The sequence below is a fragment of the Humulus lupulus genome, chromosome 5 (assembly GCF_963169125.1).
Source record: "Humulus lupulus chromosome 5, drHumLupu1.1, whole genome shotgun sequence".
In the NCBI taxonomy this organism is placed as follows: Eukaryota; Viridiplantae; Streptophyta; class Magnoliopsida; order Rosales; family Cannabaceae; genus Humulus; species Humulus lupulus.
Window position 1 is genome coordinate 158315360 of NC_084797.1, and position 12779 is coordinate 158328138.

At 31.9% G+C, this 12779-nt stretch overlaps 1 long non-coding RNA gene across 3 annotated transcripts; it reads left to right on the forward strand.

The window, feature by feature from the left end:
- Positions 1-215: 215 nt before the first annotated feature.
- On the forward strand, positions 216-7122 carry LOC133777782 (uncharacterized). Of its 3 annotated transcripts, none has more exons than XR_009868830.1 (12): positions 216-725; positions 1198-3326; positions 3614-3680; positions 3777-3857; positions 4056-4186; positions 4312-4358; positions 4444-4552; positions 4635-4803; positions 5333-5427; positions 5562-5720; positions 5988-6028; positions 6818-7122. It is a non-coding gene; the product is annotated as an uncharacterized LOC133777782 (long non-coding RNA). The 3 variants fall into 3 exon arrangements; XR_009868831.1 differs by having other exon boundaries at positions 243-725; positions 1198-1268; XR_009868829.1 differs by having other exon boundaries at positions 218-725; positions 1198-3680.
- The last annotated feature ends 5657 nt before the right edge of the window (positions 7123-12779 follow it).

A 12779-nucleotide genomic window follows, 5' to 3' on the forward strand; every position in this document is an offset into this window, starting at 1 on the left:
TGAGAAGCTCATCATTGATCTTCTCATCATTGATCTAACCATATCTAGTAATGTTCTGTTCCGCTAATCTGAAACGCTATTTTGCTATGGCATTCCAGGCGCTGTGAGTTGGGATTGAATACCATGCTCATGCAGATGGTCACACTGCACCAAATACCCACTTCCATAACACATCAATATAATACTAATAGAAAAGTATTATGGTAGAGTATTATATTGGGCAACTTTTTATGTAAAAATGGCGGTAATATTTTGCACATCCCGCCACTTACAAATTTTTTTTTTCATTTCTGAGATTGAGAATCCCGAGACACCCATCTCCTTCTCTTCCCCATTTTTGAGACCTGAGACACCCATTTCTGCCCATTTCCTTCAACATATCGATACATCACACAAATTTCTGAGCTTTCCTTCAACATATCTGCCCATTTCCTTCAACATATCGACACAAAGAAGAGACCCATTTCTTCGGCTTGGTCGTAGGTCTCCGAACTCCTCATCAGCTCTCATTGAGCCCTAAGATACCCGAAACCAAACCAGAGCCGTCGCCCCCTCCGCCTCTCTCTCTATCACGCACTTCGAACTCAACTTTCTCCTCCTCACGCCCTAAGGCCTTCTGTTGAGCTACTGAACCACACCATAACCTTGCAATCGTCGTCGTTGTTGTTCTCCCTCTCTGTATCTATTATGCCGGCTAGAAGAAAGAACCCAGGCAAGGGCACTCTGTGAGTTGTATATATATATATTTCAGATTTCAATTCAGTATCATATAATCAATGTATATATATATATATATTTGTAAGTTTTATATTCTGTGTGAGTTATTCCACTGTGTAGCTATATATATATATCATATGGTCTCATTCATTTAGATGTAACACGTTTTTAGTAGAGGGATTTTGTGAGAAGATGGATTTTGTATGGAGTAAACACAACTGTTTGGGGAAAGTGTTTAGCTCAGTTGTGAGACTGAGAGAATTTGTAAGATTGTGCTTCCACTCTACTGTTCTATACTCATTGTGTGACTTTAAGCAAACATTTTACAGATTCAGTCATTAGCCTCCCAATAAGCAAGTGAATTGTTAATCTTTGACTATATTTGGATAACTCATGTTAATTCTGTTTCGTATTTTGCAACTTCATGGTTTCAGTTCATTGGGATTAACCTTTTATAATCTTTGTTTTCTCCAATCACAGTCCTTTCGCGCCAGAACAGGAAAGGCCTTGGCTCTGAATCAAGAAGATGCTGATTCCAAAGTGGTTATCAAGTAAGTATATGGGTAGCTATTCTTTTATTGGTAGTATTTTTTTTTCACCATTGATTGTTTTTATACTTGGGTAGCTAGTATGAATGGAATCTATTTATATATATATATATGTATGTATATAAATGAGGTTTTATTTTTTCAAATATATTTTTTTATTGCTCTAAATTTTTGCTGAATTTCTGTAAATTTTTGTTTTTCCCTTCTGATTATCCCAGTCCAGTCCACCTTCTCCAGAGTCATTAATATGTAACTATTGGTAAATGCTCTACAGGTGTTCGATTAAATAATTCTAAGAAAATATAGAATCTACAATGCTTTGTTTTATTCTTTATAAGCCTTAAAATCTTCCAGATTGTTTTGATAACCAAAGAATCAACTTGTTTCTTAAATTGAATTTATTGTTTCTACACCTTATAGAATCTATTTTGGTAGCTAGGTTGTACTACTCTAGACCAATTATATGCGGGAACAACAATCAGACCTCTATTCATGATATTCCTTTTATTATTCATCCTCATTATTGTTTACAAGGTTTATCTTCAATTCCCATTTATCTTATCATATATTTTTTTAAAAAGAAAAATTAAATTAGTACTTGCATCATGGAATCATTTTCTTAAGCTTTGCTAAATTTGATCTCTAAGCTTGGCATGATGAGCATTAGCAAATGAAAAGTTCCAATAACTCTTATTGATCTTGATTTTGTTAACACTTTTTTAGAGTTATCAGAAAGTTTTTTTTTTTTGAAGTATACAATCACAGGTGAAAATAATTAGAGGCGCAATCTCAGTAGAATGTAAGAATGAGCAATATGAATGTATGCTACTTCATGGAAACTTGGAGTAAACTTATTACTTTTTATTTCTATTTTCATTTTGCTCTTTATTTTTATTATAGTTATTGGTTCGGTGCCTTGGCTCACAAACAGATGAACTCTATGTTGTGGTAGTTTTTACTTCAGTTGTTTTTCAGGTAGTCTAGATTAAAGGTGCTTTGTTAATAAGCCTTCTCAGTTTTTTCCAGGTAGTCAGGTTTAGGTCATCTGGTTTTCTAGTTTTTTCCAGCTTGGTTTCAGTTTATTGTCTTGCCAGTTTTCTAGTATTTTAGCGGTTTTAGGTTCAGGCAAGACTTGGTGTACTTGTCATCACCTTTCAGTTCACAAGGCTACAATCTTGGATTTGATACGGTAAGAGCTCTGTTTTAGTTTAATGGGATTGTTGTTACTGGGAAAATGCATCAATTAAAGGCAATGATAAAATTAAGGCATGGGTTTATCTTTTTTCTTCATAATTTGAAATTAGAAAGCTTTTATGTTAATTACTCTGCTGTTAGAGATCACATGTTGCTAGAGTTTCTTGACCAAAATTTATTGTTCGAGACTGTTTTATAAAATAGATTCAAAGAACTTCTATTCTTGTTTTGATGCATTTATAACAAATGAATACTTTGTTCCGTGGCTATGTATTGCAATTGAAATTTTTCTCAGTTTTTTGTTTTGTATGCAAATGTTGATGATTATTTATTTTATTAATACTTTAATGGTATTCTCTCTAGTATTCTCATATTGTAAAACCTGTAAAAAAAATTTCAATTCTATTCTCATAATTATAAATATACAAACTTAAGGATATTAATTGGCATTTACAATATATATATATATATATATATATATGAGTCACCACTTTTATTGCCAACCAACAAGATGATTTGCTTCTGCGAATAACTTTTTTTTTTTAACGATCTGCTAAGATAAATTATGAGCAATTTGCAACAGGTATTTAATGTTTGGCTCTTACTATTATTGCTATTATTATTAATATTTTCTTTAAAAATGTTTTTAAGTAGAACTCAAATTAAGAAAATATGATATTTGTGATCTTTCTCTTTCTGCATTCTTTAGTTTAATATGTTAGCCTTCCAATATATGGATATGGTGATAGTTGGTGCTCCATTTCTAGAGACATGGAGAGTTGTTTGTTATTAGTATTAAAATTGTTTATTTAGTTGTGTATTTGGCCTCGTTCTTTTGTCAGAGCAAGCGCTTTCGACTATTACAAGGTACTAATTCTTTTCTTCATTAATAATTTTATATATTTCATTTTACAGTTCCCAAAGTTTGTATTTGTCAACTTGGTCAATTTTGTAAGGACGTAGAATCTACATTGTAGATTGTATAATATTTTTATGTTATATATGTTTGGAATCTGATCACTCCTCTCTCATTAAGTTAGTTTCATGGGCTTGTACACATATGACTTAAATAGTTTAATATCTTCTTGTAAAAGGATATTGGAAATGCTAGTTGTAGTTTGTGATAATAGTTAAGATTTTTTTTATTCACACAGGCAAGGTTCAGGCAGTGCTTGTCGAAGCTTATATGGTGGATTTGTGAAGTTGATGATCATGGGAAAAGTATGTTTGATTTCTCACACTAACCTTTTATTCTCAATTACTGTAAACCGATTCACACTTCTGAATATTTATAGTGATTTTTTTTCAATATTTAAGGAAGAGAATGGAAGTGACAGTGTTGCAGTTCAGCTAGCAGATGAGAAACATTGGGATGATCTAGTCATAATCGTTGCATTGGTACACATCTTCTCCTTTTAAGTGTTTCTATTATTTGATTCAGTTTTGTGTTTTTCCAATTGTGGTTTTTATTACTGTGTTGCTCATGGCATGACTATGAACTGGTTACTTTTGACATTAGTTGTTAGGGTAAACTATCTCATTAGTGTCCTGGAATTCTTGTTGAGAGTTACTTGGTATCTTCTGCTTTGATCCTAGGTGCTGATATTACTTACAATTTCCATCAAAAGTGCACCCATGTACTTGTTGATGAGCTGACTCCTCTTAGAGAAGAGTTACTAGATGTTATTGTGGCAAAGAAAGCTTGTGTTCAGATTAGCTGGGTTGAGGTAAACAAATATTTTTTTATATTCAGTTTGAAATGTTATTTAACTACATAAGTTTATAAGTACATTAAAAAATGTTACTATAGTTTATTTAACTTTTTCTTATTTTTGTATTGATTTTTCTGTAGAGAGTTGCAGAAGAAAAGATTTGCAATGAAATCCCTAGCTGCAGCAAGTAAGTTTTTATTATAGATATTGACTATTCTGTGTAGATTTGCAATGATCACTCTAATCAAAGTATCACTTCGGGTCTTTATCAGCCATACTCCAACTCTCTCAGCGGAAGGTGTATCAGTCAAACTTGCAGACCAGGGAACTCGTGAAAACTGTATGGAAGGATACACGTTTGTGTTGGACTCGATAAACAGTGTAAACTTTTGGCCCTCCCTTTAATCTCTAAGAAGACTATATATATAATGTGCATACATTATAACTTTTGTGTTAATAACAGGAATCAAAGCATGAAGAGAACAGTTATGTTGTTTGTGTCATCCCTGGAGGGTCACCCTACAAATTTGATTGCTTCAATAAACTCAAAGTATCTAGTGTGAAGGAAATAGACTTGATGCGTGTCGTTTTAACTGGGACATTGGATCGATCCATTTTGATATCACCTTGTGGTGAGTTTGTTTTGCTTGTGTTTATATAAATTACAGCTTTGCATATTGTCTCTCTTTCCAACAATATTCTGTTTCTTACAAAAAGTAAATTCTCTGCTCATTTGGTTAATTGTTGCCCAAATTATTGCTGTAGCTGATCAAATGCTTCCAAAATTCAATGGCCTGGGGTTTCTTGTTGGTAGAGAGTAGAATGCTCTCAAACTAAGCTAAATCTGATGTGTCTAATTTAATGCGGTATAGAAAGTGGTAAAATTAGAATAAACTGTTCTCTGATGTGTCTAATATTGTTCTCTGATGTGTCTAATTTAATGTCTATGAAAAGGTTAGAATAAACTGGTAAAATTAGTATAATTGCAGTTACATATAGGCACTGTTGTTGATACCCAAATCTGCCACCCAACTGAGTTTGACTTCTACCTTAACAGCTGGAATTTAGGTTCAATTTTTTTGCTTTGGTCATGTTTAATGTCTTTATTAATTAATATAGAGTATTAATGAAAGTTATGTCTTGTAATATATACTCTTGCAGGGAACCAGTCGGCTTACTCACTACCATGTCTTGTTTGATGAGAACAATTTCCCTGGTGATGCCTTGCAAGTTCTCACCAACAATCTCTGCTACACGTAAATACTATTCATTTTCATTTTTTGTTCTCCGATTCCAACATTCTATTGTGAACTACTTTTGTTGTTCCTGTTCTTGACCTGATACAGGCATTTAAGAGGCATAATGTTATGTTTTTTTTTTTTTTTTGTAGGATGGAAGGAGCAATGTGCCAAGTACTCTACTTACTCCACATACTTTGAGGGCAGACTCAGCTCTGCCATGCCCAACTCTGTGTACAACCAAAGTAACAACTCAGAAAATTGAAACCATTCGGTAGTTGGACAAACTACAAAATCTCTTGCATCAAACGGTAAGCTCGAGGCATTTAAAGATCTTACCATTTGACTATGATGTTGAGGTTGGTGTGATTATATGCTGAATTTCATTCCTTGTATTTCTCCTGTGTGAATTGATTTTTTTATTAATTTTTAAATTCTATACAAGTGTAACTTAAATAAGTATGTGAATATTTCAGCATGATCTAGAATATGATATTTTAGTCATAAATTTACGAATTTGATATTGTTGTTAGAAAGTTACTTAGTAGACTTTGTCTGTTTTCAATTGGTGAACACAGGAAAGGAAAAGGCAAAAGTCAGCCTTCTTTTTACATGGGCGGTAAGCATCTCTTTTCCTAACATAATTGTGTATAATTACTCCTAGATGTTGAAATTCTTGATTTCAGGTATTGACTTGCACGAAACTTATATAAATTTTTCTTCATTTTGTTTGAGACAACTGTGACAAAGTTCAAAGTGGGGTTTTCCTGATTATCACATATATGGCTGTCATGAAACATCTAATATCTAACAATATTTGAACTAAATGTATGCTCTGGTGTATTGAGCAAAACTCATATTGCAGTTTTGAGAGCAAAATATGGTTCTTTTGTTTTCTAGTTATTTTTAGTTTTCTGGTTTTGCCTTGTGGTGTTCATTCCATATGTATTGTGATGTGATTGGTTTGAATAGATGCTTTGAAATATACACAAGTTAGCTAATCTCTGCCTCTATTTTGGGCAGTGAATGCTTTTTCTTATGAGACTAAATTTTTTTTGTTGTATTTTAAGTTGTGGATAACAATTGGTTTTTATTTTTTAAGATAACAATTTGTTTTTGTGCTGTGGATCATTAGATCTGTTTTATTAACATAAGGATGTAATATTTGCTTCTACATTTACTATCATTCTAGTCATAGAAATTTAGTATAGTTTAGTTACAAGTAATTTAGTTGCTGCTGTTGACAATTTGTGGTATCTAAAAGATGGAATACATACTGTAGTCTTGAAAAAACTTTCAGAAAATGGTAAGAGCTATGTGGGTTTTACAGTTTTATTTTTGTATGATACTTCAAGCACTGATCTGTAGACTTATCTCAGTTTTTGGTGGATCCTACTCCATTTTCTAGGATCTTGCAGGCAAAGGACACCAAGTGAATTAGATAGAGAGGTTAAGAACTTGAGGGTGGCATTTACTGACCTGTTTTTGAAGCATAACACTTTCAAAGAAACTGCAAAGCCATCGAGATATTGATGCAAAGAATGGAAGAATGTATTTCACTAATTTTTGTATATATTTCTTGTTTTGTATTTAGTGATAAAGGAATTTGAATTGGGCATTTATGTTGTAATATGATTTCTTAAGCCTAGACTAGTAGACTAAATATTGTAATTACATTTGAGTAATTAATAAAAATCTATTTATGTTACCTTATTTGGCTTCAACGTTCATATTTGTTTTCCTAGTTTTGTGTAAGTAAAAAAAGATTATGTTTCTCTAAGCTAATATAACACATGTGTTATACTAAAGTGTAGTATAACACAAAAAAAGTGTTATATAATCGACTATAAATAACATAATTCAACACTTATCTATATATTAAAATAACACAGAAATTGTGTTATCGTTGACAATACAATAACACATCTGTATAACACTGATAAAGTGTTATGTAAAGTACCCTGACCTACGATAACATAGTCGGTCTTAACACATCAGAAAGTGTTATCGTATGTTTTGATAACACATTTTCGGTGTTATTAAAAGCATTTTTTCTTGTAGTGTCATTGAATTAAAAATCCAAGTACTCTCCTCCTCGATCAAATCGAAGAACTTTTAGTGATTTACCTAATTGCTTTTCAGCCTCTACTTGAAATTCTTTGAACTTTCCAAAAGTTTCAGATTTTCTTTGTATTAAGTATAGGTAACCATATCTTGAATAATCGTCAACGAAAGTGACAAAGTATTCATAACCTCCTCTTGCTTGTACATTAAGTGGACCACAAACATCCGTATGTACCAGCTGAAGTGGTTCTGTAGCTCTTGAACCTTTAGCAGGGAAAGGTCTCTTGGTCATCTTGCCTTCTAGACACGATTCACAAACAGGGAGAGATCCAATAGATAGGTCTTTTAAATGACCATCCTTTACAAGCCTATTAATTCTATCTAGACCAATATGGCCCAATCTCAAGTGCCACAGATATGTTTCACTATCAGAATCAGTCTTTTCTCGTTTAATAGATCTAGGATTAGCTGTTTTAAATAATTCAGAATTATAAGCAGATTTCTCTTTAGCTTGCAATTTAGAAAGCCCATCAATATATTTTGCAGAACATATCTTAAAACCATATCTCAAAATAATAATCAAATTATCATTAAAAGAAATTTTAAAACCTTGTTCATGCAACATGGAAACAGAAATTAAGTTTCTAGAAAATCCAGGAATATAATAAACGTTCTCTAAAATAAGAAATTTATTCTTCTCAAATTCCAGACGGGTTGTTCCAACTGCTGCTGCAGAGACAATCTAACCACTGCCTACCCTCATAGTCACCTCTCCATCAGCAAGCTTCCTCGTCGAACTAAGAATCTGTAGAGAAAAACAAACATGATTAGTGGCTTCTAAATCTACAATCCAAGATGAGGAATTGTCTTCCACTAAAAAAGCTTCTAACACAAGTAAATCAAATTTATATTTCTTTTTCTCTTTCAGGTCAGTGAGATACTTTGGACAGTTTCTCTTCCAGTGAACATCTACTCCACAGTGAAAACAAGTCCCTTTAAGAGTCTTCTTTTTGGAGCTCTTGGTGTTCTTATTCTCTTTGCTTTTAGATGACTTGTTAGGCTTCTTTGAATTCTTGTCTTTTTCTTTCTCCTTGTCCTTTCCATATTCATTTTTCCTTTCTTTGCTTTTAGCCTTTGAAGAGGATGGGTTAGAATCATCAACATTTGTTTCTCTTTCTTTATTAGAACCTTAGTTAAGAGATTCATAAGTTTGCAACTCATTCAACAACTGTGTTATGTTATATGTTAATTTGTTCATGACATAGTTGGTTGTGAAACCTTTAAAACTTGGAGAAAGTGATTCAAGTATAATGCTCACTTGAGTCCTTTCATCAATGATTGCCCCATGGATAATGGCATTGTGCATTATATTGATCATGTCTAATACATGTTCTCTGACATAAACTCCTTTCTTCATTTTCTTGGTCATGTAGGATCTGGTGGCCTCATGCCTGCACTGATCTGACTGCTGCCCAAACATATCTTGAAGGGTATCCCAGATCTCATAAGCAGTCTCAGTGTTCTCTAACTTCTTTCTGAGCACATCGCTCATACTTGCAAGCATATAACACTTCGCGTTGTTGTTTGATAAGATCCAATTATCAAACTTTTCCCTTGCAGTTTTGGCAGCAGTAGCGGGAGGGACTTCAGGACATTCCTCAGTCAAGAAAAATTTGTGGTTCCACATATTAATACAATGTTCAAGTTTTATTTCCATTTCATGTAGTTTTCACCAGTCAACTTTTCATTTGCAAGTAAAGAAGATACAGGATTTGAGCTAGACATGATTGCTGAAAATAAATAAATAAACAAAAATGAATTTATGCATATAGTAAATATCAATAATTTTCATAATAGTAAACGTGATGCATGAATGCAACAATTAAAGAACACATAAAAAATAATTACAAATTCCACGATTAATTAATTTGAACATTAATGGACCAGCCTTAGGGTAGGTCAGACTAATTCAAAATTAATTTTGAGACAAATTCTCAAATTTATAAGTGAAAACTCAAATCAACATTTCTCTTTTGACTTATAAACAACCGCTTGTTTGGTTAAGGATACACTAGTCCGCTCGAAAGCCTAATGCACATTGTGCGTGTAATCCATTATTTTAGATCAATGACTTAACTCAAGAGTGTGCCTTAGGGTCAGTCAAACTTGAAATACATCATTAAATCATATTCTTAAAAAAGAAGTTTGCCTTGAGAATAACACAGTGGGAAGCCTTCCTTAGGGGGACACAAGCAATGGTGTTGCGAGGCCCTCTCCATGTCACCTCGGTGCCAACTAATAATGGAGACCATGGGACTTACTGTCATAACTCCTCCCACTCACTATTTTAAAATATATGTTTTCTCAAAACATCCTATGCTTTTTAATTAGTTTGAAAAAAATAAAGTGATCTATTTTTACCAAATGATATTCTAATAATTACTAATCCAATTAAGCAAAATTAAAATTATAGAACTATGCCCTAATTAGTTCAATTTTAATTTGCTATAATTACTAGGAATATCATTTATTATTTAATAAAATAATTTTATTAAATACTAGAAATTAAAAACTTTTAAAAATCTATTTCCGCTCTTGAACTAGTTAAAACTAGATTTATTATTATATAGTCCATCACATAAAGCATATAATCACAAAGAACAATCCTAAGGCATTTTTCTACTCATATGAGATGCATGCTAATTTTAAATAATGTGTGGGTAATATGTATGGCATGTCAAATATGCATGGTAAAGTATTAAATAATTTAATCACATTCAAATATTTAAATAAATAAGTACTAATTAAATAAATAAATAAATGCAGGCCGAGTGTCTTGGGTATTTCTAGAAAAATTACAACACTTGCAAAATTATACACAAAAATGTAAGAAACTAAATAAAACCTAAAGAGAACTATATCTTCAACTTTGGGCCTTCACAAGTAGTCTTGATCCATTAAGCCACTTATCCATTTAATTTTGAATTAAAATAACTTTTAATTATCTTAAACAAATTTTAAGAATAATTAACTTGGGCTTTAATGCCTAGCAAGTTATTAGGCCCACCTTTGAATTTGGGCTTAAACAATTAATTCAAAACAAAATAATTTTTAATTATTGGCTAAAATTAATTAGGCCCACAATTTAAATAGATAACAATTTGCAAGGAGGAATGGCGGCACAAGGAGGCTCACCGTGGGGCACGGTAGCAGCTAGGTGGCTCGGCGGTGTGGGCGGCTGCAACCGCAGGGGCACGCATGTGAGGCAGGCATAGGGGTGCTTTGTGCGTGCGGCAGGCAGCGTAGAGGCTCGCGTGCATGGGAGCCTTAGGCCACGGAGCCGTAGGCAGCCTTGGGCTCTGGCTTCAGGGCATGGAACTAGGGTCTCGGGCCTTACAGAATTTTTTCAAATAATGTAATGCAGAAAATTAAATTACAAAAACTTTCTATGCCCCAAAATGACTTACATTTTTCATCTAGAAATTTAAGAACAATTCCTAAACTCAATACACCATATAATTAACGACCCTAAAGATTAATTTTTAAACATGCATACATCCATCCATTCACACATATTACGATAATATAAGAATGCATATTATGCCCACACAGCAATTCAAGTATGTAGAGATTAATGACCGCTCTGGTACCAATGGTTAGGAATGAGTTTCCTAATGCGCAGCAGAATAGTGATGGGTTGGCCCAGTGTACAACAAAATTTTTGTAACATATTTAAACTACATTTAAATATGTGGATCCATTAATATACATACATTAATCATAAACAAGAAAAGAATAAAGAACATACCTCTTGATGCATATCAAGTGTCCTTGCTATCTTTTCGTAAAATAAACGATCTTCCAATCCAAGCTGCTCCCATGTACTCGTACCAAGATCTTCCTCAACGTTCTCTACACCTCAAGAAGTGTGTGGGCATTTAAAGAATAAAGGATGGTATATATATGATTCTACTTGATGTACTCAAAACATGAGATCAATAGAATAGGTCTGAGATTGGTTCTGTATCTTTCTCAAGGAAAGATAGAAAAGTATCGTTCTTTTTTTAGAGCGAATAATTCAGTATCTTTTATTTTCTGATAAGTCTAACTTAAATAGAAAATATTTAAATTTAAAAAATAAATATGAAACCAATTTACAATTTATCTTTTAATTAATTAATTATCTTATTAATGAAAAATATCAAAAACTAACTTTTGAATTTTCCATTAATTAATTAAATAAATAAATAAAAGTGAAAAATCTATCCTTGATTTTTCATGTAGCTCACCCCACACATAGTCCAAGGACTGTGTGTCGTGTAGCTCCCTATAAATTAATGATATGAGATTTTTCCACAATTATTTAATTATTTATTCAAACTACCTTATCAAATGAAATCCAACAACCTGATAATTAATTCAAATTTGAATCTATTATCTTTTTAACTAATTATCACATATAATTAATTATTTAAAAAAATATCAATCTTTTAAATTCAAATCCAATTTAAACTTATCATATTATTATCTCCCACTCAAATAAAGATATTTAATTAATTCTATCAATTAATTAAAACCAATTTTAATTAAATACTAATTTTGAAAATTAAATATTTATTTCATTACAATTTCGAAAATTATAATAAATCAATTATTTATATAATTTCGAAAATTATATAATAATTAGTTTTGATAATTACAACTAATTTGTAATTAATTAATTAATCACCATTATCACATAATTGTATATTTGGCCCGAAGAACGAATTTCTTCTTAAATATGTCTTTTTTCCATTTTACCTTTTATATCAACTCTTGCCTTGAATAGTGTTGATAGAGCCGCTGTGGGGACCTATATTCAAAGCTCTAATAAATTTGAGATTATTAATTAAACTCTTTAATTAAATAATCTTAATTTAATAATCTCATGATTACTCCACTATAAATATGAGAATGCACTCTTGTAATTATAGACATTTCATTTATTGAGTACTTTATAACAATAAAGTGTCCATCGATATAATCATTACATTCAAATTAACCCTCTAATAATGGTTCATAATTAATCGGGAATAAAATTACCATTTTACCCTTTTAATTATATATTGTTTCCTTAAGTACCATTGACTTTACTAGTGAAGGATAATTGAAAACTAAATTATGAATTTGAGCTCAATAACCTTTCAGTCCCAAAAGTCAACCCTTAAGAGAACCATTATTCAATCTCTTACGAGAAGGTATAGATTCCATATATGTATACTATGTCCCTAGCCATTTTTATTAATGAGTTCCCAAAACAAAAGTTT